Source organism: Onthophagus taurus, chromosome 7 (genome assembly GCF_036711975.1).
Source record: "Onthophagus taurus isolate NC chromosome 7, IU_Otau_3.0, whole genome shotgun sequence".
Taxonomy (NCBI): domain Eukaryota; kingdom Metazoa; phylum Arthropoda; class Insecta; order Coleoptera; family Scarabaeidae; genus Onthophagus; species Onthophagus taurus.
The window spans coordinates 25,391,645-25,405,869 of record NC_091972.1 but is presented as its reverse complement, the minus strand read 5'-3'; positions in this window follow the sequence as shown (position 1 = coordinate 25,405,869).

Here is a 14,225-nt window from a genome sequence, read left to right as displayed (position 1 = left end):
CGCATTTTGTTTTTTATCTCCAACATGCTCCAAGATGACATTTGGCCCCTGAATATCACATATATGGTCAACAGAATTACCGGAACCAAAAGTGATAGAAAGTTCAAACATGGCTCAGAACGGCGTATAACGTCATAATATCACGTTTTGGGCACATTTTGTTTTTTATCTCCAACATGCTCCAAGATGACATTTGGCCCCTGAATATCACATATATGGTCAACAGAATTACCGGAACCAAAAGTGATAGAAAGTTCAAACATGGCTCAGAACGGCGTATAACGTCATAATATCACGTTATGGGCGCATTTTGTTTTTTATCTCCAACATGCTCCAAGATGTCATTTGGCGCCTGAATTTCACGTATATGGTCAACAGAATTATCGGAACCAAAAGTGATAGAAAGTTCAAACATGGCTCAGAACGGCGTATAACGTCATAATATCACGTTTTGGGCCCATTTTGTTTTTTATCTCCAACATGCTCCAATACGATATTTGGCCCCTGAATATCACAAATATGGTCAACAGAATTATCGGAACCAAAAGTGATAGAAAGTTCAAACATGGCTCAGAACGGCGTATAACGTCATAATATCACGTTTTGGGCACATTTTGTTTTTTATCTCCAACATGCTCCAACATGTCATTTGGCGCCTGAATATCACAAATATGGTCAACAGAATTATCGGAACCAAAAGTGATAGAAAGTTCAAACATGGCTCAGAACGGCGTATAACGTCATAATATCACGTTTTGGGCCCATTTTGATTTTTATCTCCAACATGCTCCAAGATGACATTTGGCCCCTGAATATCACATATATGGTCAACAGAATTTCCGGAACCAAAAGTGATAGAAAGTTCAAACATGACTCTGAACGGCGTATAACGTCATAATATCACGTTTTGGGCACATTTTGTTTTTTATCTCCAACATGCTCCAAGATGACATTTGGCCCCTGAATATCACATATATGGTCAACAGAATTACCAGAACTAAAAGTGATAGAAAGTTCAAACATGGCTCAGAACGGCGTATAACGTCATAATATCACGTTTTGGGCGCATTTTGTTTTTTATCTCCAACATGCTCCAAGATGACATTTGGCCCCTGAATATATCACATATATGGTCAACAGAATTACCGGAACCAAAAGTGATAGAAAGTTCAAACATGGCTCAGAACGGCGTATAACGTCATAATATCACGTTATGGGCGCATTTTGTTTTTTATCTCCAACATGCTCCAAGATGACATTTGGCCCCTGAATATATCACATATATGGTCAACAGAATTATCGGAACCAAAAGTGATAGAAAGTTCAAAGATGTCTCAGAACGGCGTATAACGTCATAATATCACGTTTTGGGCACATTTTGTTTTTTATCTCCAACATGCTCCAAGATGACATTTGGCCCCTGAATATCACATAAATGGTCAACAGAATTACCGGAACCAAAAGTGATAGAAAGTTCAAACATGGCTCAGAACGGCGTATAACGTCATAATATCACGTTATGGGCGCATTTTGTTTTTTATCTCCAACATGCTCCAAGATGTCATTTGGCGCCTGAATTTCACGTATATGGTCAACAGAATTATCGGAACCAAAAGTGATAGAAAGTTCAAACATGGCTCAGAACGGCGTATAACGTCATAATATCACGTTTTGGGCCCATTTTGTTTTTTATCTCCAACATGCTCCAATACGATATTTGGCCCCTGAATATCACAAATATGGTCAACAGAATTATCGGAACCAAAAGTGATAGAAAGTTCAAACATGGCTCAGAACGGCGTATAACGTCATAATATCACGTTTTGGGCACATTTTGTTTTTTATCTCCAACATGCTCCAACATGTCATTTGGCGCCTGAATATCACAAATATGGTCAACAGAATTATCGGAACCAAAAGTGATAGAAAGTTCAAACATGGCTCAGAACGGCGTATAACGTCATAATATCACGTTTTGGGCCCATTTTGATTTTTATCTCCAACATGCTCCAATATGTCATTTGGCGCCTGAATATCACATATATGGTCAACAGAATCATCGGAACCAAAAGTGATAGAAAGTTCAAACATGTCTCAGAACGGCGTATAACGTCATAATATCACGTTTTGGACACATTTTGTTTTTTATCTCCAACATGCTCCAATACGATATTTGGCCCCTGAATATCACAAATATGGTCAACAGAATTATCGGAACCAAAAGTGATAGAAAGTTCAAACATGGCTCAGAACGGCGTATAACGTCATAATATCACGTTTTGGGCACATTTTGTTTTTTATCTCCAACATGCTCCAACATGTCATTTGGCGCCTGAATATCACAAATATGGTCAACAGAATTATCGGAACGAAATGTGATAGAAAGTTTTGGGCACATTTTGTTTTTTATCTCCAACATGCTCCAAGATGACATTTGGCCCCTGAATATCACATATATGGTCAACAGAATTTCCGGAACCAAAAGTGATAGAAAGTTCAAACATGGCTCTGAACGGCGTATAACGTCATAATATCACGTTTTGGGCACATTTTGTTTTTTATCTCCAACATGCTCCAAGATGACATTTGGCCCCTGAATATCACATATATGGTCAACAGAATTACCAGAACTAAAAGTGATAGAAAGTTCAAACATGGCTCAGAACGGCGTATAACGTCATAATATCACGTTTTGGGCGCATTTTGTTTTTTATCTCCAACATGCTCCAAGATGTCATTTGGCGCCTGAATATCACAAATATGGTCAACAGAATTATCGGAACCAAAAGTGATAGAAAGTTCAAACATGTCTCAGAACGGCGTATAACGTCATAATATCACGTTTTGGGCACATTTTGTTTTTTATCTCCAACATGCTCCAAGCTGACATTTGGCCCCTGAATATATCACATATATGGTCAACAGAATTACCGGAACCAAAAGTGATAGAAAGTTCAAACATGGCTCAGAACGGCGTATAACGTCATAATATCACGTTTTGGGCACATTTTGTTTTTTATCTCCAACATGCTCCAATACGATATTTGGCCCCTGAATATCACAAATATGGTCAACAGAATTATCGGAACCAAAAGTGATAGAAAGTTCAAACATGGCTCAGAATGGCGTATAACGTCATAATATCACGTTTTGGGCACATATTGTTTTTTATCTCCAACATGCTCCAACATGTCATTTAGCGCCTGAATATCACAAATATGGTCAACAGAATTATCGGAACCAAAAGTGATAGAAAGTTCAAACATGGCTCAGAACGGCGTATAACGTCATAATATCATGTTTTGGGCGCATTTTGTTTTTTATCTCCAACATGCTCCAAGATGTCATTTGGCGCCTGAATCTCACAAATATGGTCAACAGAATTATCGGAACCAAAAGTGATAGATAGTTCAAACATGTCTCAGAACGCCGTATAACGTCATAATATCACGTTTTGGGCACATTTTGTTTTTTATCTCCAACATGCTCCAAGATGACATTTGGCCCCTGAATATATCACATATATGGTCAACAGAATTACCGGAACCAAAAGTGATAGAAAGTTCAAACATGGCTCAGAACGGCGTATAACGGCATAATATCACGTTTTGGGCACATTTTGTTTTTTATCTCCAACATGCTCCAAGATGACATTTGGCGCCTGAATATCACAAATATGGTCAACAGAATTATCGGAACCAAAAGTGATAGAAAGTTCAAACATGTCTCAGAACGACGTATAACGTCATAATATCACGTTTTGGGCACATTTTGTTTTTTATCTCCAACATGCTCCAAGATGACATTTGGCCCCTGAATATCACATATATGGTCAACAGAATTATCGGAACCAAAAGTGATAGAAAGTTCAAACATGGCTCAGAACGGCGTATAACGTCATAATATCACGTTTTGGGCACATTTTATTTTTTATCTCCAACATGCTCCAAGATGACATTTGGCCCCTGAATATCACATATATGGTCAATAGAATTACCGGAACCAAAAGTGATAGAAAGTTCAAACATGGCTCTGAACGGCGTATAACGTCATAATATCACGTTTTCGGCACATTTTGTTTTTTATCTCCAACATGCTCCAAGATGACATTTGGCCCCTGAATATCACATATATGGTCAACAGAATTACCAGAACTAAAAGTGATAGAAAGTTCAAACATGGCTCAGAACGGCGTATAACGTCATAATATCACGTTTTGGGCGCATTTTGTTTTTTATCTCCAACATGCTCCAAGATGACATTTGGCCCCTGAATATATCACATGTATGGTCAACAGAATTACCGGAACCAAAAGTGATAGAAAGTTCAAACATGGCTCAGAACGGCGTATAAAGTCATAATATCACGTTTTGGGCACATTTTGTTTTTTATCTCCAACATGCTCCAATACGATATTTGGCCCCTGAATATCACAAATATGGTCAACAGAATTATCGGAACCAAAAGTGATAGAAAGTTCAAACATGGCTCAGAACGGCGTATAACGTCATAATATCACGTTTTGGGCACATATTGTTTTTTATCTCCAACATGCTCCAACATGTCATTTGGCGCCTGAATATCACAAATATGGTCAACAGAATTATCGGAACCAAAAGTGATAGAAAGTTCAAACATGGCTCAGAACGGCGTATAACGTCATAATATCACGTTTTGGGCACATATTGTTTTTTATCTCCAACATGCTCCAACATGTCATTTGGCGCCTGAATATCACAAATATGGTCAACAGAATTATCGGAACCAAAAGTGATAGAAAGTTCAAACATGGCTCAGAACGGCGTATAACGTCATAATATCATGTTTTGGGCGCATTTTGTTTTTTATCTCCAACATGCTCCAAGATGTCATTTGGCGCCTGAATATCACAAATATGGTCAACAGAATTACCGGAACCAAAAGTGATAGAAAGTTCAAACATGGCTCAGAATGGCGTATAACGTCATAATATCACGTTTTGGGCACATATTGTTTTTTATCTCCAACATGCTCCAACATGTCATTTAGCGCCTGAATATCACAAATATGGTCAACAGAATTATCGGAACCAAAAGTGATAGAAAGTTCAAACATGGTTCAGAACGGCGTATAACATCATAATATCACGTTTTGGGCACATTTTATTTTTTATCTCCAACATGCTCCAAGATGACACTTGGCCCCTGAATATCACATATATGGTCAACAGAATTATCGGAACCAAAAGTGATAGAAAGTTCAAACATGGCTCAGAACGGCGTATAACGTCATAATATCACGTTTTGGGCCCATTTTGATTTTTATCTCCAACATGCTCCAATATGTCATTTGGCGCCTGAATATCACATATATGGTCAACAGAATCATCGGAACCAAAAGTGATAGAAAGTTCAAACATGTCTCAGAACGGCGTATAACGTCATAATATCACGTTTTGGACACATTTTGTTTTTTATCTCCAACATGCTCCAATACGATATTTGGCCCCTGAATATCACAAATATGGTCAACAGAATTATCGGAACCAAAAGTGATAGAAAGTTCAAACATGGCTCAGAATGGCGTATAACGTCATAATATCACGTTTTGGGCACATATTGTTTTTTATCTCCAACATGCTCCAACATGTCATCTGGCGCCTGAATATCACAAATATGGTCAACAGAATTATGGGAACCAAAAGTGATAGAAAGTTCAAACATGGCTCAGAACGGCGTATAACGTCATAATATCACGTTTTGGGCACATTTTGTTTTTTATCTCCAACATGCTCCAACATGTCATTTGGCGCCTGAATATCACAAATATGGTCAACAGAATTATCGGAACGAAATGTGATAGAAAGTTTTGGGCACATTTTGTTTTTTATCTCCAACATGCTCCAAGATGACATTTGGCCCCTGAATATCACATATATGGTCAACAGAATTTCCGGAACCAAAAGTGATAGAAAGTTCAAACATGGCTCTGAACGGCGTATAACGTCATAATATCACGTTTTGGGCACATTTTGTTTTTTATCTCCAACATGCTCCAAGATGACATTTGGCCCCTGAATATCACATATATGGTCAACAGAATTACCAGAACTAAAAGTGATAGAAAGTTCAAACATGGCTCAGAACGGCGTATAACGTCATAATATCACGTTTTGGGCACATTTTGTTTTTTATCTCCAACATGCTCCAATACGATATTTGGCCAATGAATATCACAAATATGTTCAACAGAATTATCGGAACCAAAAGTAATAGAAAGTTCAAACATGGCTCAGAACGGCGTATAACGTCATAATATCACGTTTTGGGCACATTTTGTTTTTTATCTCCAACATGCTCCATGATGACATTTGGCCCCTGAATATCACATATATGGTCAACAGAATTACCGGAACCAAAAGTGATAGAAAGTTCAAACATGGCTCAGAACGGCGTATAACGTCATAATATCACGTTTTGGGCACATTTTGTTTTTTATCTCCAACATGCTCCAATACGATATTTGGCCAATGAATATCACAAATATGTTCAACAGAATTATCGGAACCAAAAGTGATAGAAAGTTCAAACATGGCTCAGAACGGCGTATAACGTCATAATATCACGTTTTGGGCACATTTTGTTTTTTATCTCCAACATGCTCCATGATGACATTTGGCCCCTGAATATCACATATATGGTCAACAGAATTACCGGAACCAAAAGTGATAGAAAGTTCAAACATGGCTCAGAACGGCGTATAACGTCATAATATCACGTTTTGGGCACATTTTGTTTTTTATCTCCAACATGCTCCAAGATGACATTTGGCCCCTGAATATCACATATATGGTCAACAGAATTACCGGAACCAAAAGTGATAGAAAGTTCAAACAAGGCTCAGAACGGCGTATAACGTCATAATATCACGTTTTGGGCACATTTTGTTTTTTATCTCCAACATGCTCCAATACGATATTTGGCCCCTGAATATCACAAATATGGTCAACAGAATTATCGGAACCAAAACAGATAGAAAGTTCAAACAGGGCTCAGAACGGCGTATAACGTCAGAATATCACGTTTTGGGCACATTTTGCTTTTTATCTCCAACATGCTCCAATATGTCATTTGGCGCCTGAATATCACATATATGGTCAGCAGAATCATCGGAACCAAAAGTGATAGAAAGTTCAAACATGTCTCAGAACGGCGTATAACGTCATAATATCACGTTTTGGGCACATTTTGTTTTTTATCTCCAACATGCTCCAAGATGACATTTGGCCCCTGAATATCACATATATGGTCAACAGAATTACCGGAACCAAAAGTGATAGAAAGTTCAAACATGTCTCAGAACGGAGTATAACGTCATAATATCACGTTTTAGGCACATATTGTTTTTTATCTCCAACATGCTCCAATATGTCATTTGGCGCCTGAATATCACATATATGGTCAGCAGAATCATCGGAACCAAAAGTGATAGAAAGTTCAAACATGTCTCAGAACGGCGTATAACGTCAGAATATCACGTTTTGGGCACATTTTGCTTTTTATCTCCAACATGCTCCAATATGTCATTTGGCGCCTGAATATCACATATATGGTCAGCAGAATCATCGGAACCAAAAGTGATAGAAAGTTCAAACATGTCTCAGAACGGCGTATAACGTCATAATATCACGTTTTGGGCACATTTTGTTTTTTATCTCCAACATGCTCCAATATGTCATTTGGCGCCTGAATATCACAAATATGGTCAACAGAATTGTCGGAACCAAAAGTGATAGAAAGTTCAAACATGGCTCAGAACGGCGTATAACGTCATAATATCACGTTTTGGGCCCATTTTGTTTTTTATCTCCAACATGCTCCAATATGTCATTTGGCGCCTGAATATCACATATATGGTCAACAGAATCATCGGAACCAAAAGTGATAGAAAGTTCAAACATGTCTCAGAACGGCGTATAACGTCATAATATCACGTTTTGGGCACATATTGTTTTTTATCTCCAACATGCCCCAACATGTCATCTGGCGCCTGAATATCACAAATATGGTCAACAGAATTATGGGAACCAAAAGTGATAGAAAGTTCAAACATGGCTCAGAACGGCGTATAACGTCATAATATCACGTTTTGGGCACATTTTGTTTTTTATCTCCAACATGCTCCAAGATGACATTTGGCCCCTGAATATCACATATATGGTCAACAGAATTACCAGAACTAAAAGTGATAGAAAGTTCAAACATGGCTCAGAACGGCGTATAACGTCATAATATCACGTTTTGGGCGCATTTTGTTTTTTATCTCCAACATGCTCCAAGATGACATTTGGCCCCTGAATATATCACATATATGGTCAACAGAATTACCGGAACCAAAAGTGATAGAAAGTTCAAAGATGTCTCAGAACGGCGTATAACGTCATAATATCACGTTTTGGGCACATTTTGTTTTTTATCTCCAACATGCTCCAAGATGACATTTGGCCCCTGAATATCACATATATGGTCAACAGAATTACCGGAACCAAAAGTGATAGAAAGTTCAAACATGGCTCAGAACGGCGTATAACGTCATAATATCACGTTATGGGCGCATTTTGTTTTTTATCTCCAACATGCTCCAAGATGTCATTTGGCGCCTGAATTTCACGTATATGGTCAACAGAATTATCGGAACCAAAAGTGATAGAAAGTTCAAACATGGCTCAGAACGGCGTATAACGTCATAATATCACGTTTTGGGCCCATTTTGTTTTTTATCTCCAACATGCTCCAATACGATATTTGGCCCCTGAATATCACAAATATGGTCAACAGAATTATCGGAACCAAAAGTGATAGAAAGTTCAAACATGGCTCAGAACGGCGTATAACGTCATAATATCACGTTTTGGGCACATTTTGTTTTTTATCTCCAACATGCTCCAACATGTCATTTGGCGCCTGAATATCACAAATATGGTCAACAGAATTATCGGAACCAAAAGTGATAGAAAGTTCAAACATGGCTCAGAACGGCGTATAACGTCATAATATCACGTTTTGGGCCCATTTTGATTTTTATCTCCAACATGCTCCAAGATGACATTTGGCCCCTGAATATCACATATATGGTCAACAGAATTTCCGGAACCAAAAGTGATAGAAAGTTCAAACATGGCTCTGAACGGCGTATAACGTCATAATATCACGTTTTGGGCACATTTTGTTTTTTATCTCCAACATGCTCCAAGATGACATTTGGCCCCTGAATATCACATATATGGTCAACAGAATTACCAGAACTAAAAGTGATAGAAAGTTCAAACATGGCTCAGAACGGCGTATAACGTCATAATATCACGTTTTGGGCGCATTTTGTTTTTTATCTCCAACATGCTCCAAGATGACATTTGGCCCCTGAATATATCACATACATGGTCAACAGAATTACCGGAACCAAAAGTGATAGAAAGTTCAAACATGGCTCAGAACGGCGTATAACGTCATAATATCACGTTATGGGCGCATTTTGTTTTTTATCTCCAACATGCTCCAAGATGACATTTGGCCCCTGAATATATCACATATATGGTCAACAGAATTATCGGAACCAAAAGTGATAGAAAGTTCAAAGATGTCTCAGAACGGCGTATAACGTCATAATATCACGTTTTGGGCACATTTTGTTTTTTATCTCCAACATGCTCCAAGATGACATTTGGCCCCTGAATATCACATATATGGTCAACAGAATTACCGGAACCAAAAGTGATAGAAAGTTCAAACATGGCTCAGAACGGCGTATAACGTCATAATATCACGTTATGGGCGCATTTTGTTTTTTATCTCCAACATGCTCCAAGATGTCATTTGGCGCCTGAATTTCACGTATATGGTCAACAGAATTATCGGAACCAAAAGTGATAGAAAGTTCAAACATGGCTCAGAACGGCGTATAACGTCATAATATCACGTTTTGGGCCCATTTTGTTTTTTATCTCCAACATGCTCCAATACGATATTTGGCCCCTGAATATCACAAATATGGTCAACAGAATTATCGGAACCAAAAGTGATAGAAAGTTCAAACATGGCTCAGAACGGCGTATAACGTCATAATATCACGTTTTGGGCACATTTTGTTTTTTATCTCCAACATGCTCCAACATGTCATTTGGCGCCTGAATATCACAAATATGGTCAACAGAATTATCGGAACCAAAAGTGATAGAAAGTTCAAACATGGCTCAGAACGGCGTATAACGTCATAATATCACGTTTTGGGCCCATTTTGATTTTTATCTCCAACATGCTCCAATATGTCATTTGGCGCCTGAATATCACATATATGGTCAACAGAATCATCGGAACCAAAAGTGATAGAAAGTTCAAACATGTCTCAGAACGGCGTATAACGTCATAATATCATGTTTTGGACACATTTTGTTTTTTATCTCCAACATGCTCCAATACGATATTTGGCCCCTGAATATCACAAATATGGTCAACAGAATTATCGGAACCAAAAGTGATAGAAAGTTCAAACATGGCTCAGAATGGCGTATAACGTCATAATATCACGTTTTGGGCACATATTGTTTTTTATCTCCAACATGCTCCAACATGTCATCTGGCGCCTGAATATCACAAATATGGTCAACAGAATTATGGGAACCAAAAGTGATAGAAAGTTCAAACATGGCTCAGAACGGCGTATAACGTCATAATATCACGTTTTGGGCACATTTTGTTTTTTATCTCCAACATGCTCCAACATGTCATTTGGCGCCTGAATATCACAAATATGGTCAACAGAATTATCGGAACGAAATGTGATAGAAAGTTTTGGGCACATTTTGTTTTTTATCTCCAACATGCTCCAAGATGACATTTGGCCCCTGAATATCACATATATGGTCAACAGAATTTCCGGAACCAAAAGTGATAGAAAGTTCAAACATGGCTCTGAACGGCGTATAACGTCATAATATCACGTTTTGGGCACATTTTGTTTTTTATCTCCAACATGCTCCAAGATGACATTTGGCCCCTGAATATCACATATATGGTCAACAGAATTACCAGAACTAAAAGTGATAGAAAGTTCAAACATGGCTCAGAACGGCGTATAACGTCATAATATCACGTTTTGGGCGCATTTTGTTTTTTATCTCCAACATGCTCCAAGATGTCATTTGGCGCCTGAATATCACAAATATGGTCAACAGAATTATCGGAACCAAAAGTGATAGAAAGTTCAAACATGTCTCAGAACGCCGTATAACGTCATAATATCACGTTTTGGGCACATTTTGTTTTTTATCTCCAACATGCTCCAAGATGACATTTGGCCCCTGAATATATCACATATATGGTCAACAGAATTACCGGAACCAAAGGTGATAGAAAGTTCAAACATGGCTCAGAACGGCGTATAACGTCATAATATCACGTTATGGGCGCATTTTGTTTTTTATCTCCAACATGCTCCAAGATGTCATTTGGCGCCTGAATATCACAAATATGGTCAACAGAATTATCGGAACCAAAAGTGATAGAAAGTTCAAAGATGTCTCAGAACGGCGTATAACGTCATAATATCACGTTTTGGGCACATTTTGTTTTTTATCTCCAACATGCTCCAAGATGACATTTGGCCCCTGAATATCACATATATGGTCAACAGAATTATCGGAACCAAAAGTGATAGAAAGTTCAAACATGGCTCAGAACGGCGTATAACGTCATAATATCACGTTTTGGGCACATTTTGTTTTTTATCTCCAACATGCTCCAAGATGACATTTGGCCCCTGAATATCACATATATGGTCAACAGAATTATCGGAACCAAAAGTGATAGAAAGTTCAAACATGGCTCAGAACGGCGTATAACGTCATAATATCACGTTTTGGGCGCATTTTGTTTTTTATCTCCAACATGCTCCAAGATGACATTTGGCCCCTGAATATATCACATGTATGGTCAACAGAATTACCGGAACCAAAAGTGATAGAAAGTTCAAACATGGCTCAGAACGGCGTATAACGTCATAATATCACGTTTTGGGCACATATTGTTTTTTATCTCCAACATGCTCCAACATGTCATTTGGCGCCTGAATATCACAAATATGGTCAACAGAATTATCGGAACCAAAAGTGATAGAAAGTTCAAACATGGCTCAGAACGGCGTATAACGTCATAATATCACGTTTTGGGCACATTTTATTTTTTATCTCCAACATGCTCCAAGATGACATTTGGCCCCTGAATATCACATATATGGTCAATAGAATTACCGGAACCAAAAGTGATAGAAAGTTCAAACATGGCTCTGAACGGCGTATAACGTCATAATATCACGTTTTGGGCACATTTTGTTTTTTATCTCCAACATGCTCCAAGATGACATTTGGCCCCTGAATATCACATATATGGTCAACAGAATTACCAGAACTAAAAGTGATAGAAAGTTCAAACATGGCTCAGAACGGCGTATAACGTCATAATATCACGTTTTGGGCGCATTTTGTTTTTTATCTCCAACATGCTCCAAGATGTCATTTGGCGCCTGAATATCACAAATATGGTCAACAGAATTATCGGAACCAAAAGTGATAGAAAGTTCAAACATGGCTCAGAACGGCGTATAACGTCATAATATCACGTTTTGGGCACATTTTGTTTTTTATCTCCAACATGCTCCAATACGATATTTGGCCCCTGAATATCACAAATATGGTCAACAGAATTATCGGAACCAAAACTGATAGAAAGTTCAAACATGGCTCAGAATGGCGTATAACGTCATAATATCACGTTTTGGGCACATATTGTTTTTTATCTCCAACATGCTCCAACATGTCATTTGGCGCCTGAATATCACAAATATGGTCAACAGAATTATCGGAACGAAATGTGATAGAAAGTTCAAACATGGCTCAGAACGGCGTATAACGTCATAATATCACGTTTTGGGCACATATTGTTTTTTATCTCCAACATGCTCCAACATGTCATTTGGCGCCTGAATATCACAAATATGGTCAACAGAATTATCGGAACGAAATGTGATAGAAAGTTCAAACATGGCTCAGAATGGCGTATAACGTCATAATATCACGTTTTGGGCACATATTGTTTTTTATCTCCAACATGCTCCAACATGTCATTTGGCCCCTGAATATCACATATATGGTCAACAGAATTACCGGAACCAAAAGTGATAGAAAGTTCAAACACGGCTCAGAAAGGCGTATAACGTCATAATATCACGTTTTGGGCACGTTTTGTTTTTTATCTCCAACATGCTCCAAGATGACATTTGGCCCCTGAATATCACATATATGGTCAACAGAATTACCGGAACCAAAAGTGATAGAAAGTTCAAACATGGCTCAGAACGGCGTATAACGTCATAATATCACGTTTTGGGCACATTTTGTTTTTTATCTCCAACATGCTCCATGATGACATTTGGCCCCTGAATATCACATATATGGTCAACAGAATTACCGGAACCAAAAGTGATAGAAAGTTCAAACATGGCTCAGAATGGCGTATAACGTCATAATATCACGTTTTGGGCACATATTGTTTTTTATCTCCAACATGCTCCAACATGTCATTTAGCGCCTGAATATCACAAATATGGTCAACAGAATTATCGGAACCAAAAGTGATAGAAAGTTCAAACATGGCTCAGAACGGCGTATAACGTGATAATATCATGTTTTGGGCGCATTTTGTTTTTTATCTCCAACATGCTCCAAGATGTCATTTGGCGCCTGAATATCACAAATATGGTCAACAGAATTATCGGAACCAAAAGTGATAGAAAGTTCAAACATGTCTCAGAACGGCGTATAACGTCATAATATCACGTTTTGGGCACATTTTGTTTTTTATCTCCAACATGCTCCAAGCTGACATTTGGCCCCTGAATATATCACATATATGGTCAACAGAATTACCGGAACCAAAAGTGATAGAAAGTTCAAACATGGCTCAGAACGGCGTATAACGTCATAATATCACGTTTTGGGCACATTTTGTTTTTTATCTCCAACATGCTCCAATACGATATTTGGCCCCTGAATATCACAAATATGGTCAACAGAATTATCGGAACCAAAAGTGATAGAAAGTTCAAACATGGCTCAGAATGGCGCATAACGTCATAATATCACGTTTTGGGCACATATTGTTTTTTATCTCCAACATGCTCCAACATGTCATTTA